This window comes from Callithrix jacchus, chromosome 6, assembly GCF_049354715.1.
Source record: "Callithrix jacchus isolate 240 chromosome 6, calJac240_pri, whole genome shotgun sequence".
In the NCBI taxonomy this organism is placed as follows: domain Eukaryota; kingdom Metazoa; phylum Chordata; class Mammalia; order Primates; family Cebidae; genus Callithrix; species Callithrix jacchus.
The window spans coordinates 25,334,654-25,354,398 of record NC_133507.1 but is presented as its reverse complement, the minus strand read 5'-3'; positions in this window follow the sequence as shown (position 1 = coordinate 25,354,398).

Sequence of the window (19,745 nt, the reverse complement as noted above, 5' to 3'; positions counted from 1 at the left end):
CTCTGGAAACGTGGAAGAACTAATCATACTCTAAAGAAGACTAGCGAAATCAGAGGCCTGACTACCTCTAACACCCATAGCTTACTATGGGTTTGAGCTGCTCCAGAGGAAAACTTATAATTAGGTCCTGTTGAGTTGGCATACAGAAAGCTTTTCCTAACCACAGATGAAAGAACTCATTTCATCAATCACAGAAATATGTCCTCAATCTAGGACAGGTGCAAAGGCACTCTGTGAATATGGAAACAGAAGACTTCCCCTCACACATGGGAAGAAAATTCAGTTTCAGCTCAGCTAGGGATTTGGTCTTACTGAAGACACAGGAAGAAGTTCTCCAGATGACCAACTTTCCCCAATGTGGAAAGGACAGCAGCAAGGCCACCTGATCTCTCCAATAGACGTTAAACTCCAAGGGATTCACAGGTGGGTACACCTGTGGAAAAGTAAAGCTGTTTCTTTTTTTTTTTTTGAGACAGAGTTTCGCTCTTGTTACCCAGGCTGGAGTGCAATGGCGCGATCTTGGCTCACCGCAACCTCGGCTCACCGCAATCTCCGCCTCCTGGGTTCAGGCAATTCTCCTGCCTCAGCCTCCTGAGTAGCTGGGATTACAGGCACTTGCCACCATGCCCAGCTAATTTTTTTGTATTTTTGGTAGAGACGGGGTTTCACCATGTTGACCAGGATGGTCTCCATCTCTTGACCTCGTGATCCACCTACCTTGGTTTCCCAAAGTGCTGGGATTACAGGCGTGAGCCACCACACCTGGCCAAAGCTGTTTCTTATTCTGGGAGCCCAATCCAAGGCTGCAGGAGGTGGGCGCAGGGCTACCTAAGCATTGGCGGACTGCAGGCTGAATCATTGTGTGATTGCTTCTCCTTTTCATGTTTCTTCTGCTGCCCATAGTCCTGACTTGGCCATAAGGGAGTTCATGCTCACCCAAACCGGACACTGCAGGAACCATATCGATGCAAAGGTTGGCAGCCAGGGGTCTAATCTAAGGTCACAGCAAGGGTCTGTGGGGTGACCGGTGAAGATTTTGGCAGTGGAAGGGGTGGCGCCTCTGCACTGCAGTCCCTGGGCTCCCTGCCCAGGATGCAGTGGAGCTGGGTGGCTGGCAAGACTGCCAGGTTGAACCTCAAGGGACTTAGCAGCCTGAGGGTGGTGGTGGAAGTGGGAGAGGGACTGGAGCAACTCCAACTCCCTGAGCTCTGCGACTCAGCCCTGGCCTGTCTGGCCTCTTGCATCTCTCGCAGTTCTGGGAGGTGATATCTGATTAACATGGCATCGACTCCACTGGCACCTACTGTGGGGACAGTGACCTGCAGCTGTAGTGCATCAATGTGCACTACAACGAGGCCAGTGGTGAGACACCAGTCTTGCCCCAGTAGCTCTCCTGGGAACGCTGGCGTCTCCCTACCGATGCCTTCCCATTCCCTTCAGGCGTTAGGTACCTGGCTCGCGCTGTGCTCGTGGATTTGGAGCCGGGCGCCATGGACTCCATGCGCTCAGGACCCTTCGGGCAGATCTTCAGGCCAGACAGCTTCATCTTTGGTGAGCTGTGGCTGAGGACTGGGGTGCGGCTCCTTAGCCAGGGCAGTTCAAAGTCAATGAGTGCCTCAAGGTCATCTCTGTGGGAACTGTGGAACCAGGACCCCTGAACACCCTCCCATCCTCTGAGTCACTCAGTTTCCCTTTCTAATCGGGCTTTGGGGGAGGAAGGCCCAGCTGTCTCCTCAACTTGAGGAGCTGATGTAATTTTCCTGCAAGGAGCTGAGTTGGGGCCATGACTACAGCCTTCCCATTGCCTGGGAATGGGCAGGAGACACCTGCAGCAAGTCTGTTGCTGGCTGTCTCAGGATTGGCTCTTGATCTAGATTCTAACAAGCAAGGCTGCTGTCCTGTAACTTAGGGTGAGGGGGTTTTATTTGCTCCACATGCAGGGTGAATGGTGCTTTCACCGCACATGTGACACTTGGCCCTTTTTGCATTGTGGTGGTGACCGCCATTTACCTGGCCTTTTCCAGGTAAAGGGAGAAATAGTGTGGATTCTTTAGTGTATTCTGATAGCCATTGTTACTTCTTTGTACCTGTTTGAGTCTTTACATCTCCTCCTGCTACATTTTAAAGCATTTTTATAGTGTGAAGTTTGGCCTAATAAAGCATATTTATGACACTTGGTTTCACCTCCACTTCTTTCTATAGGCCCCTGGGTGCTGCTTCCAGAGGGGCATAGTGGTCCTGCAAGGCTGCAGCCATCTTGGGCTTGTCACATCCCAGGAACAAGAAGTCCAGTGGCTCCTGGAGGGGTTGGCATGAGCTGTGGACATGGCAGGCAGGCTTCACAAAAACTTGGGGCTGGTCTGGGCCTTGGGCAGCTATTTGGTGGGAAACCTGTTTCTGAAGGTAAGCCTCAGTTTATCCTATTTACCAAACTTCCAGGGGACCAGAAATTGGACCTGTTTGTGGAATTTTGTAAGTGGTCAGTGACCCCGGTGTATAATGTCCCCAGTGTATCACCTCAGGGTAGGAATGTGGTTGGACAGTTGGACCTGAACCAGCAAGGAAGGGTAGGCAATCAGGGCCCCAGCCACCCCCTTACTGGGTGTGTCTGTGTGGCCTCACTCTCTTAATGAGGTGGGCATGGGTATCTGGCAAGAGCTAGTAGGCAGGAATTGAGCCCACCATATACTCACATGCAGTGAACCCCATAAATAATGGGATTCGGTTGTGAAAGCCATAGATAAGGTTGCTGGCCTGAGTGCTTGGGGTAGTCTCGGTCCAAAGGCACAGATGGGGTTTCTGAACAGGACATGCGGAGACAGGCAGGTGCTCACAAGTGCTGTTTCCCTCAGTTGGCAACCAGTGAGAATGACCTAGTGGAGGTCTGACCTGCCGCGGTCTGGAGGGCTGATGTTCTCTGGAAAGTTGGCTAATGGGCACTGTCTCCTGTCTGCCTGACTCCCACTCCAAAACTTCAGAGCAAAAATAATCCAAGATTGTCAGGATGAGAATGATGAGGGTGGCACCCTTGGGGATGGGTCCTTTAGCTCGGGACCCTAGCCCAGCAGTCTCTTCCTGAGGCTTGTCAGGGAGACTGGACTTCAAGGCCTGCTTCAGGGAAGCTGTCAAATAAGAGATGTGTGTGGGAGCTGAGTGCTGGGCAGCATGCCAGGTCAGTGCTCTTCTACCTGGCTCTTGTAGAACTTATCCATGGCCTATGTGATGATCTCTTGGTAATTCCCCTCCCCATATCACACAGACAAGATAAAGCAAGCATAGCTTGGGGGTGGGCAGATGTACACGTTCCACCCCAGTTTCCCTGGGCATACCCACTGGCCTCAGATGTGTCAGGGAAAACAGGTGATGCTCTTCTCTGTTTCTGAGTGTTGACAATGGGCCATTGGGGGCAAAGGAGAACTGGCAAGGAGGATAGTGCCTCATCTTGAAAGAAGTGGCTCCTGGAAGCAGCAGAGGTGAGAAAGGTCCCCCAGACTCCCCCAAGCTGTTCTTGGAGCAGGAAAAGGGGCAGCGCTCTCTGACAGCGCTCCTCAGCGGCTCTCATTCTCTGAGGGGTGTCCTTGCCCAGCCCAGCCCAGGTGCACACCCTGAGATGACCTTGCAAGGATACTTGTTACTTCTTTGAGTCTTTACATCTCCTCCTGCTACATTTTAAGGCATTTTTATAGTGTGTAGTTTTGCCTAATGCTCTTTTTTTTTTTGATGGAGTTTCGCTCTTGTTTCCCAGGCTGGAGTGCAATGGCGCGATCTCGGCTCACCGCAACCTCCGCCTCCTGGGTTCAGGCAATTCTTCTGCCTCAGCCTCCTGAGTAGCTGAGATTACAGGCATGCGCCACCGTGCCCAGCTAATTTTTTGTATTTTTAGTAGAGATGGGGTTTCACCATGTTGACCAGGATGGTCTCGATCTCTTGACCTCGTGATCCACCTGCCTCGGCCTCCCAGAGTGCTGGGATTACAGGCTTGAGCCACCGCACCCGGCCTGCCTAATACTCTTATGGCAAAAAAAGGGTGGGACCTTTAAAGTGTGTAGTTTGACCTAATAAAACATCTTTATGGCCAAAAAAAAAAAAAAAAAAAAAAAAGATGGTGGGATTCTTGTAATTCCTGGCACATCACTTTCATTATGTGGAATTTTGTTTTAAGCTTTTCTAAGATGAGTATATTCCAGTTTTGTCCTTAGTTTTAAGGTTTTGGTCTTAACTAGCACAAGCATTTTTCTTTTGTTTTCTAGATTTGAAGGAATTTGTAAAAATTTTGAATTTAAATTGTTTGTACACGTGGCTTTTTGTCACATGGATAAGTTCTTTGGTGGTGATTTCTGAGATTTTAGTGCAGCCATCACCCTCAATCTGTGGTCTTTTATCCTTCCCTCAATCCTCTTCCAGTCTTCCTCCCTGAGTCCCTAAAGTCCATTATATCATTCTTATGCCTTTGCATCCTCTTACCTTAGCTCCTACTTACAAGTGAGAACATATGATACTTGGTTTGCCATTCCTGAGTTACCTTACTTGGAATAATGGCTTCCGGCTCCATTCAAGTTGCTGCAAAAGACATTATAACATTCTTTTTTGTGGTTGAGTAGTACTCCATGGTGTATATATACCACATTTTCCTTGTTGACTCTTTGTTTGATGGGCACTTAGGTTGGTTCTATATCTTTGTAATCGAGAATTAGCACTAGTGTTTTCTATTATGTATTTGAACTATAGCTGTAAAATAGTGAACTTGCCCTTATTGTGTGAGTTTTTTGAAGCTTCAGTGAAAAGTCTGAGTCCTTCTAACTAAGTCCCTGTAACTCAGTGAGGCTTTTCCTTTTAATGGTACGGTCAGCCACACATAGAAGAATTACTTTTCATGCAGCAAGCCTCCTCAGCATCACGCTCACAGCTGAGCTCCTGGCATTCTCTTCTCATACATGCACTTTTGTCTCTGAACAATCATCTTCTCTAAAAATCACCTGTTTGCCAATCTCTATTCTTTCCCTCTGCTTTATCTTTTTCTTCCTATTGGTTGTCTCTACCCTACTACATTTCGTGTACAACATTACATTATGTTATGTTACCATGATCTCTTCTCCAGAAAAATAAGGAAGAGCAGCACAAGAACTTAGTTTTTTCCCCATTGCTGTATTTCCAGCACCTGGAACAGTCCTTGGTACTCAGTAAGAATTCAATATCTGTTGAGTGAACAAATGGATTATTACAAAAGCTTTTCAGCATTATTATTTTTATCCTTATTGAATAGACAGCAAAACTAAAGACTGGAAAAATAGGCCAAGTCATAAAACAGGTGGTAGATCTGGATTAAAATTCAGTGTTCTGACTCTGAAAATTGCTGTTTCCAGAAAAGCAGAAAGTGAAATGAAGGGTCTGGTGCTCGGGCTGGGGGACAGGGACTAGGGATGACACAGTGGGAAGGTGATTTTGCTGGGTGTCTCTTTAGCACGTATCTGAGTCAATTTTATTAGAGGTTAGCCTGGCTGCTTTTTGTTTCTAATTATGTCATATGCCAGCAGCATATGTTCGGTGACCCCTGACTGCAAAATAGAACTAGGTTAACCCCTTAGTCTGGGGTCATCCACCCTACCAACTCCCCTTTCTGAATTTGTTTGCTGAGCTTCTAGATTGTGAGAGTGAAATAGTTAAGGAAAGTCCCCAATCGGCTAGAAAATAAAAATATCAGCATATACATGCTTGTTTTTATTATATAGAATTCATCAAATAACAATGATTTACTTATGTACTTACTTCTATGTGATGTCACTGAAAAAAGCAACACAATAAAAATGCAACTCATTACACATGTTAACCAAAGAAGTGGGGACAGAAGAAAAGAAATGTCCTTTTGAAACTATTTAAAACAAAAAGTTTAGGAACTACTCTATGAAGATACTTTTCTAAAATCTGTTTATAGATTTTTTTTAAAAAGTATACATATTTTTGTAAATATGTTATGGCCACAGAATATAAACTGTGGATTTGTACAGTTTGTATTCTGCAGTTCATGAGGACATGTGCCATACAATTTTATTTCGGTTTGTTACTATGTATAGCCCCAAAGTACTGAGAAATGTAAGTCTGTTAAGATGAGACAGGTCTGTTCTAGATTGCGTACTTAACTTGCTGATACCTTGCCTCAAACAGAAAAGCAATATATAGGAGAATCATACCAGGGAATAGTTTTTTTCTTTTTCTCTGCCCGTTAATAAATAAGTACCTTTGTGACTTGAGGGACCTCAAAGCCCTTGGATTTCCCCATGCTCATTGTTTTGGAAATTGCATTCCCAATTTCTCACTGCTTTTGCCAATATAGCAACTCAAAATTTGCATTAGATTACATTGTAAACTGTGTGTGAGGTGTGTGTGTGTGTTTGTGGGTGTTTTCTTTTTTTTTTTTTTTTTTCTTTTTGAGATGGAGTTTGGCTCTTGTTACCCAGGCTGGAGTGCAATGGCGCGATCTCGGCTCACCGCAACCTCCGCCTCCTGGGTTCAGGCAACTCTCCTGCCTCAGCCTCCTGAGTAGCTGGGATTACAGGCATGCGCCACCATGCCCAGCTAATTTTTTGTATCTTTAGTAGAGACGGGTTTCACCATTTTGATCAGGATGATCTCGATCTCTTGACCTCGTGATCCACCCCCCCTCGGCCTCCCAAAGTGCTGGGATTACAGGCTTGAGCCACCGCCCCAGCCGTTTGTGGGTGTTTTTTAGAGTCACTGTTTGAAATCTATGGTCTTAGCTGAAAACCAGACATAGTTCCCATTTAGTCATATTGCAAAGTTTTTTCCCTTAAATCACAGAAGTAAATAGAAAAAAAAAAAGCAAAATGCAAAAATGAAACAGTTGGCATGATGCACTCACTTTTCTCTCAGGTGACAGAACAGGGGGCTCCCCTCCCATGCTTCATCTGGGCAGGGGGTATGAACAGAGCAGGGGGCCCCACTCCCATGCTTCATCAAGGCAGGGGGTATGTGCAGAGCAGGGGGCCCCTCCCATGTATCATCTGGGCTGGGGGTATGCACGTGTCAGAAGGGCCAGATGGGACTGTGAAGGATGATCCCCCCAACACCAGCTGTGGCTACTGGTGTCTGGCTGAGTGTTGTTATTCTAGAATTTGGGCTCAGTATTTATATTCATAGGTTTTTAAAAGTTAGAAATCTCTATTTCCATTGAAATCTCATGATTTTCCACTATCAACAACTAATTATAATTTTTAAACATACAAACTGGTGACAAAACACAATATCCCAGCCATGAAGTAAAATCCAACAGGAGTTCAATGTTTGACATGTTGGCCCAGGTGCTGAACAGTCATCCCAAGAAGGAGCCATGAGAAGCAGCTGAATTCCTCACCCTTGAAGGGTCAGCTTTTAATCTGTTTGTGATAGGAAGATGCTCTCATACCTGCTTTGAGGTGTTTCTGGCTCTTTATTTTCTAACTCTACCCTTACTTGTCAAGAAACCACCGCCCAGAGCTGCTGGCTATCAGCCAGCTTGAGAGGATGCTGCAGCCTCTGTGAGGCCACCGTCCCTCACTTTCCCTTCCTTGACTTTCCTCATTGTTACCACCCAGGTACAAGGTACCCAATTGTACTGGAGAGAGGTGATGGACTAAAGGGATTAGAATTTAGAAAAACTTTGTTATTTTTATGAACTATATAATTACATACATGTTTTTGTAAAGTAAATATTTGTATGAATGCCTTCATAGTTTAAAGAGCAAATACGAGATGGTGAAATGTGCCATGGACTGGCCCTGCTGTTTCATCTGCTGTATTCTCAGTGGGTTCCCTCATCCAGATCTTGATGATGTGACTCCCGCTCCCTGAAGCCTCTCTTTTCTCCCATAGACCCCATTTCCCCTGCTCCTACCCCTCCCTCAGCAAGCAAAGGGAGGTGAGAATCCAGCTGTGGATTTCCCCATGTCTGGGTCATTCTGACAAGATTGCATTCAGGGGCCCCTGTGGGGAGAGGAAGAAATGAGAAACTAGAGTGGTGCTTGGTGGGGAGTGGAAAGGGAAGGCCTATCAGCAGAATGCTTCCAAGTGGGCTTCAGCAACACAGTTCTGTCAGTGCAAACCTCCCAGGAGGCTTTAACGATCCAGTTCAGGTTCCTTTGAAGATGCATCCCTTTATTCTTCAGGTCACCCAGGAGGTACACATCAAGTAAACAACATGCCCACATCTAAAGACAAGTACTGCTTCTCAGCGGGAAGTGCAGACTAATTCACTGAAAGAAGCAAAACCTTTCACTAATTGGGATGAAATTTGCCCTGGCCAGCCTCCTCCACAGTGAGTGATCACTCCCTTACTCAGAGCAGGGCTCATTCACCTTGGTTCTTCTGCCAGCCTTCCATTCCCTACAGGTCTATTGGAGAATAAAAAAAGGATTTATTAAAAGTATCCTACCTATTAACTCTTTACTCTGTCACTTTGTGGGAAAAGTCCCAGAAGACTTTTCCAAATCATTTCATTTTCTACCCAGGCGAAATTCTTGGTAAAGGGTTTTCTGTAATGTTTGTACACAAAGAGGTCATTTCTAAGTAGGCTGTAGATAGTCTGGGTAGGTGGTTTATGAGTTATTCACTTAAAATAGCTGAATACTAGTTCCCTATGGAACTAGTATCTAGGGGAACAAAATCAAGATTCTGAGTGGGAAACGTTGACATTTTCATATGCTGCTCTGCTTTTTTTCCATCAGTTTCAGGGGCTGATTTTTTCAGCATTAGTAAAGCAATAATTTCTGGGATGCTATTAGTATAATTTTTATTTGGAATTGAGATTAAAATGTACTATATCACATAGAGCTGTATTTTGCAGCAGTAATGAAAATGTAGAACACCATTTCTTTTCACAAATCAATTATTCCATCTTTGCAGTCCATGGGAATTATTAGTGCTTTATTATTATATCTATATTAATTTTATTAATTATCTATATTATTATTAACTATATTGCTAATATATTATATACATAATATTATTATAATATGTATATATTATATAATATATATTATGTACTTATATATTATGATATATATATCATATAATATATATTGTATGATATATAATATATAAATAAATAATATATATTATATATACTAATAATAAATATATTATTAACTATATTGTTATTATTATTATCTATATTAATTTCAGACAGAGCAGCTTCAGAGCAAGAAAATTTAGCAAGGATAAAGAAGGGCATTACAGAATGACAAGGGGGATCCATTCTCCAAGAAGACATAATAATCATTAATGTTTATATGCTATCAACAGATAATCAAGCACCCCGAGGTAAAAACAGATAGAAGTATAGGAAAAATAGATGAATCCACTATCACAGCAGGAGACTTCAACACCTCTTGATCCAAAATGGACAGATCCAGCAGGCAGAACATCAACAAGGACTTAACAATGCCATTAGTTAACTGGATATAGTTGACATCTATAGACAGCTTCATCCCACAATACCAGATTACAATTCATCTGAAGCTCACAGGGAACATTCACCAAGATAGACCACATTCTGGGTCATAAAACACCCTTGAACACATTTAAAAGAATAGAAATTATACAATATCTGCTTTCAGGCCATGGTGGAATTAAATTATAAATCAGTAACAGAAAAGTAACTGGAAAATTCCAAAATATACAGAGATTAAACAACATATTTCTAAGTTACATGTGGATCAGAAAATCTCAAGAGAAATTTTAAAATGTTTTAAACCAAATGAAAATGGAAACACAATTTATCAAAATATGTGAGAGACAGTAAAAACAGTGTTATGGGGAAATGTAAGACACTGAGCACACATATTAGAAAAAAGACAGATCTTAAATCAGTATTCTAAGTTTACACCTGAAGAAAATAGAAAAGAAGAGCAAATTAAATCCAAAGTAGGTCAGGTGCTGTGGCTCACACTTGTAATCATAGCACTTTGGGAGACTGAGGTGGGTGGATCACATGAGGTCAGATGTTCAAGACCAGGCTGACCAACCAGGTGAAACCCCATCTCTACTAAAAATACAAAAATTAGCTGGGCATTGTGGTACATGCCTGTAGTCCCAGCTACTTGGGAGGCTGAGACAGGAGAATCACTTGAACTCAGGAAGCAGAAGTTAGAGTGAGCCAAGATTGTGCTGCTGCACTCCAGCCTGGGTGACAGGGCAAGACTCCATCTCAAAAAACCAAAACAACAACAACAACAACAAAAACTAAAGGCTGGGCACAGTGGCTCATGCCTGTAATTGGGAGATGGAGGTGGGCAGACTGCCTGAGCTTAGGAGTTTGAGACTAGACTGGGAAACATGGCAAAATCCCATCTCTACTAAAAACACATAAGGTTAGCCAGGCATGGTGGTGCATACCTATATCCTGGCTACTCGGGAGGTGGAGGACCTAGAATTGCTTCAACCTGGGAGGAGGAGGTTGAGGTGAGCCAAGATCATACCACTGTACTCCAGCCTGGGTAAGAGGGTGAGATGCTGTCTCCTAAATAAATAAATAAATGACATCCAAAGTAAGAAGAAGAAAAGAAATAATTAGAGCTGAAATCAGTGAAACTGAAAACAAGGAATCAATAGAGGAAATACATTAAATCAACACTGGTTCTTTAAAAAAATAAATAACTTTGTAAGTCTCCAGCAAAGCTAAGAAAAAAGAGAGAAAGGACACAAATTACTAATATGAGAAATAAAAGAGGAGCCATCACTACAAATACTATGGGTATTAAAAGTATAATAGAGAAATACCCTGAAGAACTGTATCCTACAATTTGATAATCTAGAAGAAACAGACCAATTCCTTGATACAATCTGTCAAAATTCATACAAGAAACAATCTGCCAAAACTCACACAAGAAGAAACAGACAATCCAAATAGGCTTATTTCTATTAAATAAATTGAATCAATAATTGATAATCTTCAAAACCAGAAAGCACTAGGCCAAGACAGGTTCACTGGGTAATTCTGTCAAACATTTAAGAAAGAAATATCTATTCTCTATGATCTCTTTCAGAGGACAGAAGCAGAGTTAATATTTCCTAACTCATTCTATGAGGCCAGTATCACCCTAATACCAAATGCAGACAAAAACATTACAAGAAAAGAAAATTACAGACCAATCTCTCATGAAAATAAATGTAAAAATCCCCAATAAAACATTGGCAAGTTGAATCTAACAATTTATAAAAAGAATTATACACCATGACTAAATGGGATTTATCCCAGCTATTGAAGGTTGATTCAGTATTAGAAAATCAATGAATGTAATTAATCATATCAACAGGATAAAAAGGAAAAATCACCATTGTATCAACATGTGCAGAAAAAGCTTTTGATACCATCCAACATCCATTCGTGATAAAAATACTCAAGAAACCAGGAATATCACAGACCTTTCTCAACTTGATAAAGAATATGTACAAAAACTCTACAGGTAACATCATGCTTACTGGTGAGATACTCAAAGCTTTCCTTCTGAAATTAGGAACAAGACAGGATATACTCTCTTATCACTCATCTTTAATATCATACTGGAAGTCTTAGCTAATGTAATAAGTTAGACAAGAAAAGGAAATAAGAGGTATACAGTTTGGGAAGAAAGAAATAAAACTCTTTGTCCCTGACATGATCATCCATGTGGAAAATCCCAAAGAACCAAGAACAACAACAAAAAGAAAACACTACAACCAATCAGTGATTATAGCAAGATTGCATACAAGGTCAATATACAAAAGTCAATTGCTTTCCTGTATACCATCAATGAACAAGTGAAATTTGAAACTAACACAACAATACCACTTACATTAGCAGTCCCCAAAGGAAATACTTATGTGTCAAATAAAATAAGTCCATGATTTACATGAGGAAAACTACAAAACTCTAGTGAAAGAAATCAATGAAGAACTAAAAAAAGAACGAGGAAACTGACTCAAGATGGCTCCATGAGAACAACCCAGGATTGAAGCTCTCAGTGAACGTGCGGAGGGTGAGTCAGGGCTGAATTTCTAGATGGATCTTTGTTGCCCACAGATCGGGGAAATTCCCAGGGAGGCTGAGGTGGGTGGATCACAAGGTCAACAGATCGAGACCATCCTGGTCATCATGGTGAAACCCCGTCTCTACTAAAATTTACAAAAAAAATTAGCAGGGCATGGTGGCGCGTGCCTGTAATCCCATCTACTCAGGAGGCTGAGGCAGGAGAATTGCCTGAACCCAGGGGGCGGAGGTTGCGGTGAGCCGAGATCACGCCATTGCACTCCAGCCTGGGTAACAAGAGCGAAACTCCGTCTCAAAAAAAGAGAAGCGGGACGCCAGTGTAGTGGTTTTGACTGGTGCAGCCAGTGGTCGGTGCAGCCGGCGGCCGGCACTATAGTGCAGCGGCACTCCACAGCACTCTGCACAAAGAGCACTGGTCCGGGTGCCCTGTTTAACCGGCAATCTGAGACTTGAGAGGGCAGACTGGCATATCCATCTGATTGAACAGGACTTGGACAGTGAGTCAGGCCAGGAGATTTCAGGGAAACGGCGTTTGGGCCAGCGCAGTGGGACAAACAAAACGGCAATTCCAAACGTTCCGGGTGGAGAGTTTCACTGTGGGCACAGCTGAACCCAGGATGGTGCAGCTCGGTGGGGGAGGGGCGTCTGCCATTACCGAGGCAATCCACCCCTACTGAGGTTACACTCCCATTGCTGACGCAGCCTGCTGTTGCCAAGGCAACCCGCCACAACAGAGAGACTCTACCGCAGGGCATAGCCCGTGGCAGCAGGGTGGAGACCGCAGCAGAAGGGCAGAGCCTGCAGCAACAGGGCAGACCTCACACCAGCAGGGCAGAGCCTCGGCAGGCAAATACTGACTAGACTGCCTCCTAGCTGGGCAGGACAGTGCAATGGAAACTCATAAAGAATGTCCCAATCCCTCGAGACAGAGCATCTGAGAAAAAAAGGGTTTTTTTTCATGAGTTCTGCTGCAGCAGAAATAAACGTAGCAGGCTAACAGCCCTGAATGAACAACAGAGCTCACAGCTCAGCACTTGAGCTCCTATAAAGTACAGACTGTCTCCTCAAGCAGGTCCCTGACCCCTCTATATCCAGAAGACTGACACTTGGCAGGCATCATTCTGGGACAAAGATAGCAGAAAAAAAAACTGGTAGCATCCCTCACTGTTCTGCAGCTGCTATAGGTGCACCCCAGACTAGCAGGGCCTGGAGTGGACCTCAGCAGTCATACAGTAAAGGCACTAGACGGGTAGAAGGAAAACCAAGTAACAGAAATACTTCATCATCAACAATCTGGGCATCCACTCAGAGACCCTATCAAAAAGTCAGCAACTATTCAGATGACAGGTGGATAAATCCACAAAAATGGGAAGAAACCAGCGCAAAAAGGAGGAAAACACCCAAAACCAGAACATCTCGCCTCCTACAAAGTACCAAAACTCCTCACCAGCAAAGGAACAAAGCTGGATGGAAAATGACTGTGATGAAATGATGGAATTAGACTTCAGAAGGTGGACAATGAGAAATTTTGTGAGCTAAAAGAACATGTTTTAAATCAATGCAAAGAAACTAAGAACCTTGAAAAAAGATTTGATAAAAGATTCAAGGATATGATAACAAGAATGGATAACTTAGGAATATGAATGAATTGAAGGAGCTGAAAAACACAATACGAGAACTTTGCGAAGCATGCACAAGTTTCAACAGCCGAATTGACCAAGCAGAAGAAAGAATATCAGAAGTCAAAGAACAACTCAATGAAATAAAACAAGAAACCAAGATTAGAGAAAAAAAGTGAAAAAAGGAATGAACAAAGTCTCCAAGAAATGTGGGACTATGTGAAGAGACCTAACCTACGTTTGATAGGTGTACCAGAATGTGATGAAGAGAATTAATCCAAGCTGGAAAATACTCTTCAGGATATTATCCAGGAAAATTTCCCCCACCTAGCAAGGCCAGCCAACACTCAAATGCAGGAAATACAGAGAACACCACAAAGATATTCTGCAAGAAGAGCAACCCCAAGGCACATAATCGTCAGATTGACCAGGGTTGAAATAAAGGAGTAAATACTAAGGGCAGCCAGAGAGAAAGGTCGGGTCACCCACAAAGGGAAGCCCATCAGACTCACAGCAGATCTCTCGGCAGAAACTCTACAAGCCAGAAGAGAGTGGGGGCCAATATTCAACATCCTTAAAGAAAAGAACTTTCAACCCAGAATTTCATATTCAGCCAAACTGAGCTTCGTAAGTGAAGGAAAAATAAAATTCTTTGCAAACAAGCAAGTACTCAGAGATTTTGTCACCACCAGGCCTGCTTTACAAGAGCTCCTGAAAGAGGCACTACACATAGAAAGGAACAACCAGTACCAGCCATTCCAAAATCACACTAAATGCTAAAGAGGATCAACATAATGAAGAATCTACATCAACTTACGGGCAAAACTGCCAGCTAGCCTCAAAATGGCAGCATCAGACTCACACATAACAATATTAACCCTAAATGTAAATGGACTAAATGCACCAATCAAAAGACACAGACTGGCAAATTGGATAAAAAACCAAAACGCATCAGTGTGCTGTATCCAGGAAACCCATCTCACATGCAAGGATACACAAAGGCTCAAAATAAAGGGATGGAGGAAGATTTACCAAGCAAATGGAGAGCAAAAGAAAGCAGGAGTTGCAATTCTCATCTCTGATAAAATAGACTTTAAAGCAACAAAGATCAAAAGAGACAAAGAAGGACATTACATAATGGTAAAAGGATCAATACAACAAAAAGACCTAATGATCCTAAACATATATGGACCCAATACAGGAGCACCCAGATACATAAGGCAAGTTCTTAATGACTTACAAAGAGACTTAGACTCCCACACAATAATAGTGGGAGACTTTAACACTCCACTGTCAATATTAGACAGATCAACCAGACAGAAAATCAACAAGGATATCCAGGGCTTGAACTCAGACCTGGAACAAGCAGACCTGATAGACATCTACAGAACTCTCCACCCCAAATCCACAGAATATACATTCTTCTCAGCACCACATCACACCTACTCTAAAATTGACCACATAATTGGAAGTAAAGCACTCCTCAGCAAATGCAAAACAACTGAAATCATAACAAACAGTCTCTCAGACCATAGTGCAATCAAGTTAGATCTCAGAATTCAGAAACCAACCCAGTACTGCACAGCTTCATGAAAACTGAACAACTGGCTCTTGAATGTTGACTGGATAAACAATGAAATGAAGGTAGAAATAAAGAAGTTCTTCGAAACCAATGAAAACGAAGACACAACATGCCAGAATCTCTGGGACACATTTAAAGCAGTCTCTAGCGGAAAATATATAGCAATAAGTGCCCATATGAGGAGAATGGAGAGATCCAAAATTGACACCCTATAATCAAAATTGAAAGAGCTAGTGGAGCAAGATCAAAAAAACTCAAAACCTAGCAGAAGACAAGAAATAACTAAGATCAGAGCAGAACTGAAGGAGATAGAGACACAAAAAACCCTTCAAAAAATCAATAAATCCAAGAGCTGGTTTTTTGAAAAGATCAACAAAATAGACAGACCACTAGCCAGATTGATTAAAAATAAAAGAGAGAACAACCAAATAGATGCAATAAAAATGATAAAGGGGAAATCACCACAGATTCCACAGAAATTCAAACCATCATCAGAGAATATTACAAACAACTCTATGCACATAAACTAGTAAACCTGGAAGAAATGGACTCCTGCGTCCTCCCAAGCCTAAACCAGGAGGAAGCTGAAACTATGAATAGACCAATAACAAGGTCAGAAGTCGAGGCAGCAATTAGGAGCCTACCACACAAAAAAAGCCCAGGTCCAGATGGGTCCACAGCCGAATTCTACCAGACACACAAAGAGGAGCTGGTACCATTCCTTCTGAAACTATTCCAAATAATCCAAAAAGAGGGAATCCTTCCCAAATCATTTTATGAGACCAACATCCTGATACCAAAATCCAGCAGAGACCCAACAGGAAAAGAAAACTCCAGGCCAATATCCATGATGAACATAGATGCAAAAATCTTCAATAAAATATTGGCAAGCCGATTGCAACAGCAAATCAAAAAACTTATCCATCATGATCAAGTAGGATTCATCCTGGGGATCCAAGGCTGGTTCAACATATGCAAGTCTATAAACGTAATTCACCACATAAACAGAACCAAAAACAAAAACCACATGATTATCTCAATTGACGCAGAGAAGGCATTCGACAAAATTCAACAGCCCTTTATGCTAAAAACCCTCAATAAACTCGGTATCCATGGAACGTATCTCAAAGTAATAAAAGCTATTTATGACAAACCAACAGCCAATATCATACTGAATGGGCAAAAACTGGAAGCATTCCCTTTGAAATCCAGCACTAGACAAGGATGCCCTCTTTCACCACTCCTATTCAATATAGTACTGGAAGTTCTAGCCAAAGCAATCAGGCAAGAAAAAGAAATAAAGGGTATTCAAATAGGAAAGGTGGAAGCCAAATTGTCTCTATTTGCAGACGACATGATAGTATACCTAGAAGACCCCATCACCTCAGCCCAAAAACTCCTGAAACTGATAAGCAACTTCAGCAAAGTCTCAGGATATAAAAATCAATGTGCAAAAATCACAAGCCTTCCTCTACACCAATAACAGACTTAAAGAGAGCCAAATCAAGAACGAACTGCCATTCACAATTGTTACAAAAAGAATAAAATACCTAGGAAGACAACTCACAAAGAACGTAAGGGACCCCTTCAAGGAAAACTACAAACCACTGCTCAATGAAATAAGAGACAACACAAAATGATGGAGAAATATTCCTTGTTCATGGTTAGGAAGAATCAATATCGTGAAAATGGCTATACTGCCCAAAGTAATTTACAGAATCAACGCTATCCCCATCAAGCTACCATGGACTTTCTTCACAGAACTGGAAAAAACCACCATGAACTTCATATGGAACCAAAAGAGAGCCCGCATAGCCAAGTCAATTCTAAGCAAAAAGAACACAGCGGGGGGCATCACACTACCGAATTTCAAACTATACTACAAGGCTACAGTAATCAAAACAGCATGGTACTGTACCAAAACAGAGATATAGACCAATGGAACAAAACAGAGGCATCGGAGGCAACAGAACATATCCACAACCATACAATGTTTGATAAACCTGACAAAAACAAGCAATGGGGAATGGATTCCCTGTTTAATAAATGGTGTTGGGAAAACTGGCTAGCCATGTGCAGAAAGCAGAAACTGGACCCCTTCCTGACACCTTACACTAAAATTAACTCCAGATGGATTAAAGACTTAAACATAAGACCTGGCACCATAAAAACCCTAGAAGAAAATCTAGGCAAAACTATCCAGGACATAGGAGTAGGCAAGGACTTCATGAACAAAACACCAAAACCATTGGCAACAAAAGCCAAAATAGACAAATGGGACCTAATGAAACTCCACAGCTTCTGCACGGCAAAAGAAACAGTCACTAGAGTGAATCAGCAACCAACAGAATGGGAAAAAATTTTTGCAGTTTACCCATCTGACAAAGGGCTGATATCCAGAATTTACAAAGAACTCAAACAGATTTACAGGAAAAAAACAAACAAGCCCATTCAAAAATGGGCAAAGGATATGAACAGACACTTTACAAAAGAAGACATATATGAGGCCAACAATCATATGAAAAAATGCTCATCGTCACTGGTCATCAGAGAGATGCAAATCAAAACCACATTGAGACACCATCTCACACCAGTTAGAATGACGATCATTTAAAAATCTGGAGACAACAGATGCTGGAGAGAATGTGGAGAAAAAGGAACGCTTTTACACTGTTGGTGGGAGTGTAAATTAGTTCAACCATTGTGGAAGACAGTGTGGTGATTCCTCAAGGCCTTAGAAATAGAAATTCCATTTGACCCAGCAATCCCATTACTGGGTATATATCCAAAGGACTATAAATCGTTCTACTATAAAGACACATGTACACGAATGTTCATTGCAGCACTGTTTACAATAGCAAAGACCTGGAACCAACCGAAATGCCCATTGATGATAGACTGGATTGGGAAAATGTGGCACATATACACCATGGAATATTATGCAGCAATCAGAAATGATGAGTTCGTGTCGTTTGTAGGGACATGGATGAATCTGGAGAACATCATTCTCAGCAAACTGACACAAGAACAGAAAATGAAATACCACATATTCTCACTCATAGGCGGGTGATGAAAATGAGAACACATGGACACAGGGAGGGGAGTACTAAACACTGGGGTCTATTGGGGGGAAAAGGAGAGGGCCAGTGGGGTGGGGGGAGCTGGGGAGGAATAGCCTGGGGAGAAATGCCAAATGTGGGTGAAGGGGAGAAAGGAAGCAAAACACACTGCCATGTGTGTACCTATGCAACTGTCTTGCATGTTCTGCACATGTACTCCAAAACCTAAAATGCAATAAAAAATTTAAAAAAAAGAGAACTAACAAAACGGAGTGATATTCCATGTTCATGAATAGGAATACTCAATATTGTCAAGATGTCAGTTCTTCCCTACTTAGTTGATAGAATCAATGCAACACTAATCAAAATATTAGCAAGTTACTTTTTGGATATTGACAAAGTAATTTTAAAGCCTATATGGTGAGGCAAAAGACCCAGAACAGCCAGCACAATATTAAAGGAGAAGAACAAAATTGGAAGATCGACACTACTCACTAGCAAGGCTTACTAAAACTACTATAATCAAGACAATGTGATACTGGCAAATGAATAGACAATGGATCAGCAGAACAGAACAAAGAGCTCAGAAATAGATCCACATAAATTTAATCAGCTGATCTTTGAAAAATGATCAAAAGCAACCCAATGCAGCAAAGATTGTCTTCTCAACACACAGTTCTGGAACAAATGGACATCCACATGCAAAAATAAATTAAAACACAGATCTTATGTCCTTCACAAAAATGAACTCAAAATGGATCCCACAGTTAAAAGTAACACACCAAATGATATACCTCCTAGAATATATATATATATAACATAGGAAAAAATCTAGATAACCTTTGGTATGGTGATGACTTTTAATTTTAAATTAACTAATTAATTATTTTAAAAATAGAGATGAGGTCTCACTATGCTTCCCAGTCTGGCCCTGAACTTCCAAGCTGAAGTGATCCTCTTCCCTCAGCCTCCTGAGTAGTGAGATTACAGGTATGTGCCACCACACCCTAGTGGTGATTTTGTTGACACAACACTAAAGGCACAATCCATAAACTTGACTTCATTAATATTAAAAAATTCTGCTCTGTGAAACACACAAAGAATAATTTTTAATGTGTCAAGAGAATAGAAGACAAACAGTTGCAAAGACATTATCTGGTAAAGAAATGTTACCCACAATCTACAAAGAGCTCTTAAAATTCAACAATAAGAAAACAACCGAATTAAAGAATGAGCCTGAGATCTTAATAGATACATCGCCAAAGAAGACATACGGCTGGCAAATAAGCATATGAAAAGATGTTCCTCATCATATGTCATCAGGGAAATGCAAATTAAAACAACAATAACATACCACGACACACCTATTAGAATGGCCAAAATCCAGGCCATGCGTGGTGGCTCATGCCTGTAATCTCAGCACTTTGAAAGGCTGAGGTGGAAAGCTTGCTTGAGCCCAGGAGATT